The 16144-nt window shown below is 37.4% G+C and overlaps 1 protein-coding gene and 1 pseudogene across 2 annotated transcripts in view; both read right to left on the bottom strand.

Annotated features, from left to right (window-relative positions):
- LOC306639796 (olfactory receptor 4A5-like) overlaps positions 1-16144 on the bottom strand; it is a gene marked incomplete at both ends in the record, with an annotated part of 343811 nt that overhangs the window by 227568 nt on the left and 100099 nt on the right. The window lies entirely within an intron of this gene.
- Positions 15183-16085, bottom strand: LOC306639172 (olfactory receptor 4C6-like; annotated as a pseudogene). The gene has a single exon. The product of its transcript is annotated as an olfactory receptor 4C6-like (transcript).

Genomic DNA, 16144 nt, shown 5'->3' with positions numbered 1-16144 from the left:
TTGTGATTGAAAATTTTTTTACATGTCTGCAAACATTGTACTCTACACATTTTATGTATTTGCACCCCAACCAAATTTCAGAATGGGTGTGATTCATAGGAAAAAGTTAAAGCCCAAATACAACACTTACATGTGTAATAGAATTAAAAGTGTTATTTTTTTTTTTAGTTGAGATTTTACCTGTGTGTCTTGATACAGAATAATTACCTAACATGTGTCGCACACCTGTTCTGGATGATATTTTGAAAATATCACTCGGCAACAGAAACTTCAACACATTATGGAACCCTGGTTCTAGCTCACTGCCAAGCATCTTCTACTTTTGTTCTATTGCCCTGCGTGCTATAATGCTTCCTTTTCTGTTTCTGTGAGTGAACCAGCTGGGTAATAGTGAAAATAAATTGGAAATGGAGTAGGGAAGCTAATGGTAAGAAATGTTTGCTCAGTTGTGAAAAAAATAAAGTATTTTAAAAAATATTTCATCTCAGAAAAGACAAATTTCAAGACCAAGGGAGCACAGTCAAAGATCTATACAAACTTCAGGATAAGAGAAGAATCATTGCCTCTTCCAGAATTTACCCAACATTCCAGTGATTACAAATACTTTATCATCATTTTGTTAATCACAAAATTACTAATAATTTTCCAGAGAAAGAGAGACAGATAGCTCAACATCTGAAGATCTGTCTGTTCTTTGGGATTCTTTATTACTCAGTCTATAGAAAATGTTTCACAACCAGAGTTTGACTCAGTATCCAACTCTCTAGTACTTATTGTTGTTCTCATATTGTTTTGCTAAAAAGCCTGTATTCAAACCAGGCATATACCATATAATCTAATATTATCTTATGCAATTTCTCAGAAAAAAACATTTTGTTATTATGAAGGAAATGGGGAGAGTCAATTTTATTTATGCAAAACATTATCATCTGTAAAATCAGGGTTTAACCCTAGGATGTGCAGAAACCAAGTCAATCAATTTTTTTTTGCAGGAACCCTAGTTTACATTTAGTTCAACATAAAATAAACCATTAGGCTAAAGATTGTAATACAAAATTTCTGAGTCAGTGTCTCACGTAGTGATTTATTAATGGAGACTTAGAATTAAACTTCGTGGAGGCACTGATGTACTTGTTCATTGTCCCATCATAGCACAGAAAGATACTTCCTGCTCTTCAGGCATACTTTTCTCATCCATCCATTGATTGACACATAGTCCGATTGCATACGTTGGACATTGTGAATTGTGCTACAATAAACAGGGATATGCATGTATCGCTAAAATAAACTCATTTAATTCTTTTGTATAATACTAAGGAGCGGTATAATCAATCTTAAGAAATATCTATCTTTGACTTTTTGAAGGACCTCCATACTGATTTCCATAGTGGCTGCACTAATTTACATTCCCACCAGGTGTGTATTAGAAGTTCTTTTTCCCCCACTGCATCCTTGTTAGGATGTATTTGTATTCTTCATGCTTTGCCATTCTAACTGGAGTGAAATGAAATCTCAAGTGCACTTTCCTATTTACTAAACCTGTTCAACATTTTTTCATATGGATATTTTCTGTCAAAGTATCTATTTGGTTTATTTTCCCATGTAGTGTTTGGATTATTTGTTTTGTTTTGTTTTTAATGTTGAGTTTTATGAGTTCTTTAATATTCTTGAAGAGGCTTCTGTCAGAAGAGAATCTAGCAAAGATTTTCTCTCATTCTCTCAGTTACCCATTTTCCCTTGCTGTGCAGAGGTTTCAAATTTGATGACATCGAATTTATTAATTCTTTCTCTTAGTTCTTGAGCTTTAGAGTTCATATTCAAGATGTCTTTGTTTGAGCTATATGTTGAGAATTTTCCCTTACTTTTTCTTCTAACTTTTGCAAAGTTTCTGGTCTTTCTTAGATCTTTCATCCCTTTTGAGTTTTAATTTGTACAGGATGAGAGGTAGGGATCTGCTTTCATTCTTCAACACATGGTCATCTAGTTTTCCCCAGGATCACTTATTAAAAGCCTGTCTTCTCCAGGGTATGTTTCCTGACATTTTTGGTATTTTATGGAAATTGCATTGAATCTGTTGACCATCTTTTAGAAATATGGCCATTTTATTATTAATTCTATCTATCCAAGTATATGGGGAGGCTTTCCTCCTCTAGTGTCTTCTTCCCTCAGAGTTCTACGTTTGTGTTACAGACGTCTTTCACCTCATTTCCTTGGTAGGTTTATATCTAGGTGTTTTTTTGTTTTGTTGTCAGTGCTGTTGTTTCTGTGTTTGTTAGCTATTTTGCATGATTTCCTTATCAGTGGATTCCTTATTACAGTATTAAAATCCTCATTTTTTATTCTGATTTTATATTCTATTACTTTGTTGAATGTGTCTGTCTGCTCTAGAAGTATAGACAGGATCATATCAACTGCAAATAGGAATAATTTGACTTCATTTTTCTATCTGTAAACTCTTATTTCTGTAGCATAATTGCTCTGACTAAAATTTTAAACACTTATAATTGAATAGAGTGGTGAGAGTAGGCGTTCTTGTCTTCTCCCTGATTTTAATGGATATACTTTCAGTTTTTCCCCATTCAGTGTGATGTTTGCTTTGAGTTTGTCATCTATATTCTTTACGAAGTTAAGTTGTTTTTATCCCTAGTTTTTTTCAAAGTTTTTATCATAAATGGTTTGTTGAATTTTGTCATAGGATATTTTACATCTATTGATATTATCCTGTGATTTTTTCCCTTGGTTCTACTTATGTAGCATATTACATTTATTAACTGTGTTATGCTCAATGATAATTGTACCTTGGCATGAAACTAACTTTTCTTGTTGTGTAATATTTTTAAGGCATAGTTGAATTTGATTTGCTAATATTTTCTACAGCATTTTTTTATGTTCATCAATACAGTTGGCCTGCAGTTATCTTAATTGAACTATTGTTATCTGGTTCTGGTACCAAGGTGATACAGGTCTCATAGAATGAGTTTATAAGCATTTTCTAAAGTTCAATTCCAGGGAATAATGTAAAGAGTAATGGGGATTAGTTATTCTTTAAAGATCCAGCAAAATTAAACTGTTATTTGATCAGGTCCTAGGCTTTTGGCGTGGGATAGTGAGGAGGACTTTTATTACATATTTTTCTCATGACTTGTGTTATGGTTTGGATGTGAGGTACCCCACCAAAAAGCTCATGTATGAGCCAATGTTAGGAGCTTTAGAGAACTGATTGGATCACGAAAGTCTTAATCCAATCAGTGAATTTATATCAAAATGAGATTAACTGAGTGGTAACTGAAGGTGGCAGGAGGAGGTGGGTCTCTGGGGATGTGCTCTTGGGATATATAGATTTTTCTATCTGCAAAGTGGAGTCTCCCTCTCTGGTTTCTAGTTATCATGTGAGCTGCTTTCTTTTACCCACACTCTTCCTACAATGATGTCCTGCCTCACTCTGAGCCCCTAGGAATAGAGCCTGTTGTCAATGGACCAAGACCTCTGAATGAATGATCTCCCAAATAAACTTTTCCTTCTTTTAAATTGTTCTTTGTCACATCCATGAAAAATCTGAATAAAACAACTTGTTGTTTAGTCTACTTAGGCTTTCTATTTCCCTTTGGTTCTGTTTTGATAGGTCGAGTGTGTCTCAGAATTTACTCATTTCTTCTATATTTTACAATTGATTCGAATATACATTTTCAAAGTACTCCCCAATGTTTCTCTGGGTTCCAATGGTGTCTAATATTCCCCAGTTATTTTTTAATTTATTTTGATTCATTGTACACAAATGGGTAAGTGAGATATTCCCAGTTTTATCTCCAATTTTATTGATTTGGACCTTATTTTTTGTTTTGGGTCTTTTCAGTTTGACCTGTTTATTAATCTTTATTTCTTCAAAGAACTAACTTTTGTCTCATTGATTCTTTTTATTGTTATTATTATTTTATTTGTATGTCATTAGTGACAGATCCAATTTTCTAAGACCTTAAGATTTCTTATTTGAGCTCTCTTGTATGCTTGCTCTCTGTCTCTCTCTGTCTCTTTCTCTAATGTAGGCACTCACAGCTCCAAACTTCCTTCATAGCATTGCTTTTGCTATTAGCCAGAAACCCAGATATTGTGTTTCCATCTTTGTTAATTCACGGTATTTTTAAATTATCCTCTAAGTTTCTTCAATGGCCCATTCATCATTCTAAAGTATATTGTTTATTACCAATGTGTTTATATAGTTCCTGTAGTCATTATTTTTTTTTCTAATTTCATTCCATTATTATATGAAATGCAAGAGATCATTTAAATATATTTTTGGATATTCTGTGGTTCATTTTATCATGTAATATAAGATAAATTGTGGAGAAAGTTTCATGAGTATTTGAAAAGAAAGTATATGCAGTTGTTAGTGGGTAAAATACTCTGTAGATATCTGAACAATCTAATTTATCTATAGTAAGGCTTAAATATGAAAGGGCTTTGCTGATTTTAATGGCCTATTAGTGAAAGAGATGCATTGGTATTTCCCACTATTATTGTAATGGAGGTCTGTTAGTCTCTATATCTAGTAATGTCTATTTAATGAAATTGTGTTTTCCAATTTTCAGAGTGGAATTATAATTATTGCATCTTTTTGAATTATTCACTTAACTAATATATAATGACCTATTTTGTCTCTTCTGGTTACTTCTGACTTCAAGTCTGCTTTTCTTGATATTAGAAAAGATTCTCCTGCTTGCTTTTAGATTCCACTTGCATGGAATATCATTTTCCATCCTTTCACTTTGTGTCTGCGAATGTTTTTTCCTGCAAAATGTGCTTATTGAAGACAATATATAATTCTCTTTTCTCAATGTAATCAGCCAGTTTGTATTATATATATATATATATATATATATTATTGTAAACAAAATGGATACATTTTGATTCTCTGTACATGGGGTAAAGGCATACCATTCGTGTAATCATAAATTTACACAGGGCAATGTAGTTTTATTCATTCTGCCATTTTTCCCCCTTCTCCCCCTCCCCACCCACCCCTCTTTTCCCTCTATACAGTCCTTCCTTCTTCCATTCTTGCCCCCATCCCTAACCCTAACTCTAACGCTAACCCCTCCCACCCCCCATTATATGTCATCATCCGCTTATCAGCGAGATCATTCGTCCTTTGGTTTTTTGAGATTGGCTTATCTCGCTTAGCATGATATTCTCCAATTTCATCCATTTGCCTGCAAATGCCATAATTTTATCATTCCTTTATGTGGACTAATATTCCATTGTATATATATGCCACAGTTTCTTTATCCATTCATCAATTGAAGGACATCTAGGTTGGTTCCACAATCTGGCTATGGTGAATTGAGCAGCAATGAACACTGATGTGGCTGTATCTCTGTAGTATGCTGATTCAGTTTGTATTTTTTAATTGGTTAGTTAAGACCATTTCCTTTCAGTGTTAATATGTGTTACTATCATTTTATTTCTAAGTTTGAATTATTCCTAGTTCTCCTTTACTTAATTTTATAACATGAGTTTATTCTTTCCCATGATCTATTGGTGATTTTTATCTTCCTCTTCTGTGTAGAGTTCCTTATGTATCTTCTAAAATTCTGGTTTAGTGGTCAGGAATCCCTGCATCTTATGTCTATCTTTACTGTCCATTAAATTCAGAAGGATGGCTTTGCTGGGTATACTAATCTACCTCAGCTATACTTTTCTTTGGGAATTTGAAGTATGTCATTCCATACCCTCCTTTCTGAGAAAGCTCCTGTTTCATTGATAGGTTTGCCTCTATAAGAGATTTTGAATTTTTCTCTTTCAGCTTTTAAAATTCTTTCTTCCTTCTGAAGTATTGCCATTTTAACTACTAAATGTCATGGAGAAATTTTTTTCTTGTCATCCATCTTTTGTAGTTATAAATGCCTCCAGTAATGCTATGTCCATCTTCTTCACGAGAATAGGGGAATTTTCTGTTATCATTTTACTGAATAACTGCTCTGTGCCATTAGTCTGTATCTTCTCTTTCCTCAAGGGATGGATTCTTACGTTTGACCATCCTATGTTATCCCATAATTCTTGTCAATTATGTTCATAGCTTCTTATTTATTTTTCTGAATACTGAGTGTTTTAATTATTGCATCTATCTTTCAGCCCTGTTAGTCTTTTCTTATGCTAGATCTAATGTGATGGTGACACTCTGTACTGAATTTTTTGTTTAATTGAATTTTTCATTTTTAAAATATTTCTCTGATTCTTTTTCAGAATGTCTTTATTGAAATGCTATTTCATATCCTGTGTTTCCTACTTTACTTCATTTCTTAAATCTTTTAATTCATTGATTGTTTTACCAGTCAACTCCTTGAATCCTTCATCTGACATTCCCCACTTCATTATCTCTGAATTTAGTTTGGGGGGAGTTTTGAGCTTTTGGATGCCTCTCATTGCCTTTTTTCACTTGTTATCTTGTTGTATGTTGAAATTTGTTCTGCTGGATGGATATGCCTCTAGTACCTTTATGTGAGGTGTGTGTGTGTGTGTGTGTATGTGGTGTGTGTGTGTGTGTGTGTGAGAGAGAGAGAGAGAGAGAGAGAGCGAGAGAGAGAGAGAGAGATGCTTTTCCTTATGATATTCCCTGGAGCCTGGGGTTGATGTTAGCATGAAAGCACCCATTACAAAAGTGCTCAAAGTGCTGTGTTTAATTCCCAGCTTCACTTTGAGAGGATAGGATAGCCAACAGGAACAACTGAAGTTCAAAAGCAAAACCACTTGTCAACATACAACAAAAATGTATTGAAAGTGTTTTCACTGCTTTGTTAACCAAGGGAGAAGAAAGGAGGAGTGATTATATTGAAATATCTTCTAATAGAAGATAATAGAAAATATAAAAACTAATGTGAAATTAGTATGGAAAAAGGGAAATGGAGGGAGAAAATAATGAAAAAAAATAAAGTATTGGGGAGGAATTTGGAATATAAGAGAAAAACAAATGAAAAATATGGTAAAGACTAAAAATAAGAGAGAAGATAAATTGAATTTAATAAAATTTTAAATACTTAAATTTATGTAAAAGTATGGAAAGAACAGGCAAAATCAAAACACATTTAAAAAATACTAAAAGTTCCCCTTGCCAAGGTTTTAAACATATATACTTTCAGGTGCTTCCAGACCTGAAATCAGATAGGTGTCAGAGACATGACCAATGTCCAAACCTTGGTTATATACCCTTTGAAAGGCTTTTGGTTAGAGTGGGGCAGGGGAAGACAGCATCTCAACACTGTGTTCATCATTGAAGTGGTTCTTCTATATTTGTTTTTTCCAGGATCAGGATCTTGCTTCAATAAACTGTGAAGTTCAGCAAGTTCAGCCCTGTATCCTGTATGTCTAGTCTTCACCTCAACTTCCTCTCATCTGACCATAGGCAATTTGAGTTGTTTTACTATGGTCCTGTGAGCCAGCAGACCATCTGGGGACTGTGCCCTTCAAGCCTGATAGCTGGATCCCTCTCTGGTGCAGGCAGCAGTTTTGTCTGCTCTTGCATGTCCTTGGTGTATAGTGGGAAGCACCAAGAACTGGGTTGATCACAAATATTTCACCCCATCCTCCACTGGTGCAGATCTAGATGGTTTCAAAGACTCCATAGTTGCCCTGGGAACGTGTGGGCCCCCACTTATTGCAGAGGAGCTGGCGAAACAATGTCCCTTGTCTAGTGGAACCCTCTCTGATGTGGATGTTGATGGTGCTTTGTGTGCACTCAATAATCCAGTGGGTGAGTGTCCTTAGTGGATAGTGGATCTGACCTATCTCTCTCTATTACCCCTGCTGGGCATTGTGTTTTGCAAGTTTTAGATTTGCAGTGACCTCACTGGTACAGTCAGCAATTTTCTATGCACACAAGGATTTCCTGTTGAGCAGGGAGAATTACTGTGAACTTGGGATTAATCAAAAATCAACACCCCTGTTTCTGTCCCAGAGGAGCATACAGTTAGCTCTGAAAATTCAGTGACTGGTCTGGGAACTCATGGGTCCCCTTCTATTGCAGAGGGTTGTTATCAAGACATCCCATAAGCAACAGGACTGTGCCTAGTCAGACATGGGAATGGCTCTCTGTGTGCACTTGGGAGTCTTCAATGTGTTAGGAGAAGCATTGTGCTCCTGGGCCTTGATCCATTGCCTCTGTTGGGCAGCAGATTTTGCTAGTTTTGGGCTTGCAGTGATTCAGTGTATAAATTACTCATAAGTCTTGCTAACAAGCCATTTTTACATGATGCTATTGCTATTATCTTCAGGGGAGATAAAATGCAGGGGATTATATTCTTCCTAAGGTGCAGACTTAGGGATCCCCAACAGGATTGCTCCCTGCAACAATTGTTCACTTATAAATTAGGAAAAATGGAGTATTTCTCACACAGCATTATGTAGTTCTGGTTTCAGCTGAATCCAAACTGACTTTACTTTCTACCACTGTTTGTCATAATTTTGTCAGATGTGTCTTTATTTTTCTTTCTGTAACCCCTTCCCTTTAAATTGCTCAGGCACTGGCTAGGGTACCAGTTTAGACTTGATTAAAAAATTCTCACTCTTTGTTCCAGGAACCAGAGGCTCTGAGTCTCCTCAAAACTCTGATTGCCCAATATGAACTTCAATACATTCTGTCCATCTCCCACGTTCACTAAGTAGCTATTCTCCAGCTGTTTTGATACTGAACTGCAGAGGAGCTGGGGCATGCAAACTATTCTATGCTGCCATCTTCCAAGTCTCCTAAAAGATATTTTCTTAATGATGATTATAATGTAAATCTAATGATAACTTAATGCAAGAAAATGTGAATTCCTTTCTAGTGATTCCTTTCTAGGTCATGCCAAATTTAAAGGGCTTGTAATAAAAAAGTATAAAACTACATATTTTCTGTCTTTGTCTTCCTTTGAACTTGAAAGGTCATGATCAAATTCATAGAATGCATTTTTTTTAAGTGTATTCACATACCTGACCTCTGTGCTCTGTCACCAGCTGGTAAAATAGAGAAAAGATGAAGAGACTACTTTAAAAAAAAAAAAGTGGTCCAATTTATGAAAGTTATATCCCTCATCACCATGACTGAAGATCATGGGAACACATAATGCCATCGCATCCAATAGAAAACAGAGCTCATCAATTTAGGATGAGGAGAGGGTTGCAAGTCAGCATCACAGAATAAATGATCCTGAAAGAACACGAAGGTGATATACACAGTAATCCCTACAGAAGTTTCTGATACTTGCCATAGGGACAGTGGAAGGGCTGGAGTGACTTCCTTCAGTGTCCATAGTAGGGACAAACAGGATAAATAATGTCTGGAGTAATCCTACTACCTTCTGCAGTACAGAGGTTGGCAATTAAGTCTGAGTAGAAGCAGGAAAAAAACTCATGAGGTCACATACACACATGATCAATGCTAAGAGAATAAGGAACATTTGCAGTCCAGAACTCTGTACTTCTCCTATGTGTCCCAAATCTGTATATTAATACCACTCTAACAACCAATGTAGTGCAATCATATCAAGAAATAATGAATTATCCTTGAGTAATAGTTCTGGTCATATGACCTAGGATGACTTCCTAGGTACAACAGCAAGAGCTTCTGATGACACCTGGTAGACACCATGGATAGGATATAATGTTGGAGAACACCCTGTACGATTTGGATCTAGACTGTCCCAAAAGCTCATGTATTGGACACTTGGTTCCTAATACAGCAATGTCTGAAGCTGGGGCTTTTGAGAAGTGATTGGATTATGAAGGATCTAACATCATCAGTGGATGAATCCTTTAATGAATTAACAATTTGAATGGAGTACTGGAGTAAGTGGCAAATATAGACATGTGGGACATGGTTGGAGAAAAGAGATCAATAGGGACATGGCCTTGGTAAATATATCTTGTCTGTAGCCCCTTCCTTCCTTTCTCTCTGCACTTCATTCCTTCTATAAGTTGAGCAGAGTTCCTCTACCATGCCCTTCCACCATGAGGTCCTGCATTGCCTGAGGCCCAGAGCAATGGAGCTGGTTCACCGTGGGACAAAATCTCTGAAACCATGAGCCAAAATAAACTTTCCCTTCTGTGTTATTGTCAGTTATTTTGTTCAGAGTGACTGAAAGTTGACTAACACACACCCAAAAAGAGAAAATCTAGGATGCAGTCCAGGCCCTAGATTGTTGACTGACATACTTCATGAGAACCACTGCCCAATTCTAGATGCTTAACAAGAACTTTGAAAATTTCAACAAAATTAATCCAAAATATGGAGTCAAGCCCATTGGATTAGGTCTAAGGGGAGAACTGTCTAAAGTATTGTCCCTTTCAATCAGTTAACATTTAGTGAGTTAGCAATGCAGAAGGTAGGGGGATATATTGCAGACAGACAAGAGAATGATCTATGTAAGCCCTACCTCAAGAGCACAAATTTACGGTGGTACACACCTGTAATCCCAGCAACTTGGGAGGCAGAAGCAGGAGAATGAGAAGACTGAGGTCAGCCTCAGCATCTTAGTGAGGCCCTAAGCAACTAGGTAATACCATCTAAAAATAAAAAAATAAAAGGGTCAGGGTTGTGACTCAGTGGTAAAGCATCCTGAGTTCAGTTCCCAAATACCATTTTTTTTTTTTTTTTTTAGAAAGGATGATCTTAACAGTTGGAGAACCAGAAATTTACCAGAGTTTTCAGGGAAAATGCCAAGGCATCAATTGTAAGAGAGGAGTTCAAAGAGAGAAAGGGTTAGCCTTTTTGTGGTTGTCAGAACTTGAAATGATCGTAAGGGCTTTTACCCTGACTGTCATGAAGTGTGGTGTAATCTGACTTACAAGTTTGAAAGACAACTCTGAGTGCTGTGCTGAGGATCAAATATAAGAACAGAGGATGCCAAATAAAAGTAGGGAGAGTAGGCAATAGTTCATGCGAAAGTCAGTGGTGGCTTGGAACTAGGTGATGACTCTAAAAGTCATTAAAAGAGATTGAATTGAGGAAATAAGATGAAAGGTGAGTCCACAGGGTTTCCCGACAGACTAGATATTACATGTGACATAGACCAAATGTGCCATGAACTGACAGAACATTTTGCGTGTAGAATAGACTTGGGAATAAGGTAGAACCAGGAGGACAGATTGGGACTTGTTCAGTTTGAGAAATTATCTGTTCCAGGGAGAATGCCATGGAGAAAGTTGGATTTCCACATTACAGCATCAAGAAATAAGTCTGGCTGGAGATATTAATTTGAGAACGTTGGTCAGTTAACATAGTAGGTCAACAAAACCTGGGTTAAGAATTTCTAATGAATTTTTTTAGGGTGAGAAATGAGCAATGGCTATTAAATTAAATGACACAGGGGTCCTTTGATATTCTTCAGAACAGACTTTCAGGAAGTCTTAGATAAGGGAACATGACTGAAAAGGGCTTGTATAAAAATAGGAGAGAGATGAGAGACAGCACTATGGCGATCTCTTGAGTTTTGTTATAAAGAAGAGGACACAAGGTAGTAACTGATGAAGGAAGTGGAGTCACAGGAAGATTTTTCAAGAGAAGAGATTGATTGTTTTCTAACATAAATGATCCTGTGGAAAAGGAAAGGTAAATGAAAGAAGAAACATCAAATCAAGTGTTAGATCATCGCCCTTGTGTAAACAAGGAGGAGAAACCTAAGTCCAGTACACAGGCCAAGTGGCTTCACTGGATCTGAAGTGGTACACAGATGATTCATGTGCAGCTTCAGGTAGGACCTAAGTGAACAGATGCTGGTAGATCAGTACAAGCAGCTGTGGGGTGAGTAGAAGTTCTTTTTGATGGCTTAAGTTTTCTTATGAAATGGGAGGCAAGTCCACTTAATAGTTACTGTTTTAGTCAAAAATTTTTTTTGTCACTGTGAATAAAACAGCACAAGAAGATAAAAAGTTTATTTGGGGTTCATGGTTTCAGAGGTTTCAGTTCATAGATGATTGATTTCATAGCTCTGAACTGGAGGTGAGGCAGATCATCATGGTGAATGGGCATGGTGGAGGAAAGCATTCAGGGACATGTTGATCAGGATGCAGACAGTTCTTCACACTGGGGATAAAATAAAGGTCCCAAGGGTATGTCCCTAGTAACCTGATTACTCCACCTGTAGCCTAACCTGCCTATGGGCACCTCCAATAATCCATGTTAATGGATTAATTCACTGATTAACCCAACCTCACAAACTCTCAATAATCTCATCCTTTCACACCTGAACAGTCCTGCATTGTCACACCTACTGAGATTTGAGTGGACATCTCATATCCAAAACAGAAGAGTTACCATTATGTTTTATGTGTGCCCTTTTCAAAAGGTAGATATTATTGTTCCAGTTAAAGTGCCCTTATGCTCCTACCTTTCTACATCTTAGATCACAAGTAATATTAAATTTTTCAAATTCTAATACACAGAAAATCATATGGTTTAAAAGCTATTATTGGTAAGAATCAGTTACTACAGAAAAAATTAAGATTTTTTCCAGAAGTGAATGTGTTAGAAAAAGAAAGTGTTGAGCTATTAAGTTAATGCAATAGACTGAGTAAAAGTATTTAATGTGAATTAACATGGGGATCTATAGAACCAAGAAGACAAGAAATTTTTGAAATCTAAAAGGTCAGCAATATTTTCAGCATGAATTACCAGAACAGCTCTTTTTCCTGGTAAGAGAAAACTGTAGGTTCTGATCCTACTAGTGATACTTAGAAATATCAAGCAGAGTATACATATTTAAGATTAGGAATCTCATTCTTGATCTTCCATTTTAACTTTATAATCAAACTAAGAAAATGCTCTACATAAATATCTTACACAGACCAATTATCATATCATGATCATTTCTTCTTCTGTGACAATGTAAAGAAATGTAAAATGAATCTAGATATTTAATTCCAAAATATTGCTATCATGCAGTAAATATTATGTTCTCCTAATGATACAGCAAAGGGTAAATGAAAGTTGTATGCAAAGATTTTTATGCTGTTTCTAAATTCATCTATAAATCCATGTCAGATCTGATTTTTAGTTGTAGACTAATAGAGTCTTGATGCCACTGCTCTGTTCTAACTTAGGATTAATAATAATAGCGTTGTCTTCCAGGGCCTGGCCTGCCTTTCCCCTCTCCCCTGGTACTACACCCCACCCCAACAGCAGGTGCATTGATTACCTACACATTCCTCACTTCAGGTTTCACTCTGCAAATTTTATCTTCCCGCGGGATATGTTTGAGGATGGTTCTTCTCATCATTCAGATTTTAGTTAATTTTTTTTTCCAGAAAGACCCCCTTGCCACACTCTGTAGCACGCCACCCAAGTCCCCCTTCACACTACTCCATTACGATGATCTATCACGCGATGGCTCTATGACATCGATTTTCATCTCATAGGTTGTCTGTCTCCTGCACTAACATATAAGATCTGAGACACAAGGAAGGTGAGTTTTCTATTCGCTGCTGTAACCCAACCTCCTAGCAAAATATCTGAAACTTTGTTATAAACTCAGCAACTGTTTATCAATGAACAAATGAATCTTGAAGTTATAAATATGATTGGGGGATTATTAGAGCTAGATTCTCTTGCACATACATAGTTTATTTCAAAAAAATATTGATTTAAATGTACTATATTTGAAACCATAACTCATGCTGAAATTGTTGCCCTCCCATATATCATGCATATTTGTTTTAATAAGGAAACAGTTTGCTAAACCATGCTAGGACCTTAGGCTTCCCATGTACCTCATCAGGGGAAGTGGCTGGAAACCTCATCAGTGCCTTCCTAGTCCTTTTTATGGAAGCATCAGGGAGAAGATGAACATTCTTTGGATTTGGAAATACATCTTGAAGGCAACAGCAAAATCATTTTCCCATCGTTAAATAAATAGGTCTAGGTATGCAAAACTAAAAAGAACCAATAAAATTAATAAGTAAATAAATAAATAAAGTCTACACAGTTTCTCCATTCTCATGGAGAATACATGACTTCAAGACATAGACCCTTGATTTTAAAGCATCTTAACTTGACCACAAGTGAAACTTGTTATGCTTCTCTGAAGAATATCAAGAGATAGTTGAGAATTTGGCATACTTTGACCTTTGTATTAAACAACACATTAAAAAATGAAAAGTCTTTCCAAAAGGAACACTTGGCAGTATGTCAACTGAGGGGCTTCTAATCCCGAAAGTGCTTATAAATATTTTCCTTCCCACTCTTTATGGTTGTTCGCAAATATTTGAAACCCCTAAGTCTGTTTTGGACATGGAGGCATCCAATAATATTTATTAAGCATTCTGGGTGACCAGGAATGTTCTAACCACTGAGGCTACAGCGAGAAGGAAAAAAAGTAATCCCTGCCTTGACAAGGATTATGATTTAGGGAGCCAGGAACAGAACCTGAATCCCAAGAAGTATTTTAAGGTATGTGATTGCAGATGTTGAGGTTACAACCTGGGTGTAGAAATGGGGGACAGCTAAAGGGCAGGAGTGGGGAAAGTCATCAGGAATACTTCTCTTTTCTTTTCTGGCAGGAGTTCATTTGGAGGGAAAAGAGTGCAGGGAACCAGCCAAGCAAAGGCATTGGGAAAGATCATCTCAAAGAGAAAATTAAGACTAGCATGGTAGCACAAGACTCCATTCTTAGTGGCTCAGGAGGCTCAAGCAGGATGATTGCTAGTTCAAAGCCAGCATCAGCAAAAGTGAGCTATTAAGAAACTCAGTGAGACCTTGTCTCTAAATAAAAAATACAAAATAGAGCTAGGGATGTGGCTCAGTAGTCTAGTGCCCTGAGCTCAATCCCCAGTACCAAAACAAAACAAAAGAGATGAGGGGGGGTTTAAATAAATTAATTAAACACCTAAACTTGGGAAGACTCGGGTTGTTCAAAATAAAATTCAATTTGAAAGTGTTCCTTTGAGGACAAGGAGAGGCAGTACAGAATGTACTTGTGTGAGGCCCTAGAGGCATATCATGGTTGCACAGGACTTGTGTGTGTACTATCTTGACTTGTCTGTTAAAAATGGATTCTGCTGTCAAGTATAACTAAAACAAACAATGAATAAAATAAAATTTAAAGATGAATCTGGTTGCCTATGCCCAGTGGATTGGAATTATGGGGAGGATAAGACTCCATCAGCTTTGTAAGGAAAATGCACTGCTTGGAATGCAATCTAGTGACCACCAGGGCCCCTCACTTCACCCATAGTTTCCTCAGGGCACTCTTCACCTCTGCATTCCTCAAGGTGTAAATCAAGGGATTTAACATTGGTTCCACAATGGTAAAGGACACAGCCATCGCCTTGTCTATGGGGTAGGTGACCACAGGCCTCACATACAAGAAAATACATGGCACAAAGAACAACACCACCACCAGGAGGTGGGAAATACACGTGGAGAGGGCTTTGTGCCTCCTTCAGAGCTATAAGACCTCAGGGAGCAGAGGATGACCACGTAGGAGGCCAGCAGGATGAGGAAGATGGTCACACACATCACCCCACTGTTGAGGATGACCAAGAGACCCAGGACGTGGGTATCCATGCAGGCCAGCTCCAACAGTGGAAACAAGTCACACATAAAGTGATCGATGACATGGGGCCACAGAAGGGTATTCTGTACATGAAGAGAAGCTGTATTGTTGCGTGCATGGATCCGCCCAGCCAGGCCCCTCCCACCATCAGGCAGCACACTCGAGGACTCATGATGCTGCTGTAGTGCAGGGGCTTGCAGATGGCCACGTAGCGGTCACAGGCCATCACGGTGAGCAGGATGATCCCCACACCTCCAAAGAAATGCTCTGCGAAGATGGGTCATGCAGCCCTCCAGGGAGATGGCAATGCTCTCAGAGAGGGAGTCCACGATCAACTTGGGGGCAATGACGGAAGAGTAGGTGACATCCATGAGGGACAAGGAAGCAAGGAAAAAGTACATGGGAGACTTCAGACTCTGACTTGCACTTATGGTCACCACGATGAGTAGGTTTCCCAGTACTGTGACCACATACATGATTAGAAACAAACCAGAGCATTCTCCTCAGCTCTGGATTCTTTGTAATGCCCAAAAGGATGAATTTAGTCACGTTGTTTGGATTCTCCATTGAATGTGGGCTAAGGACGGCATGTCACTCTGCACTGGAAAATCTGCAGAAGCATTATC

The sequence above is a fragment of the Sciurus vulgaris genome, assembly GCF_902686455.1.
Source record: "Sciurus vulgaris genome assembly, chromosome: 11".
Lineage (NCBI taxonomy): Eukaryota > Metazoa > Chordata > Mammalia > Rodentia > Sciuridae > Sciurus > Sciurus vulgaris.
Note: the sequence above shows the minus strand (reverse complement) of the source record. Positions and strands in the feature narration are given on the sequence as shown.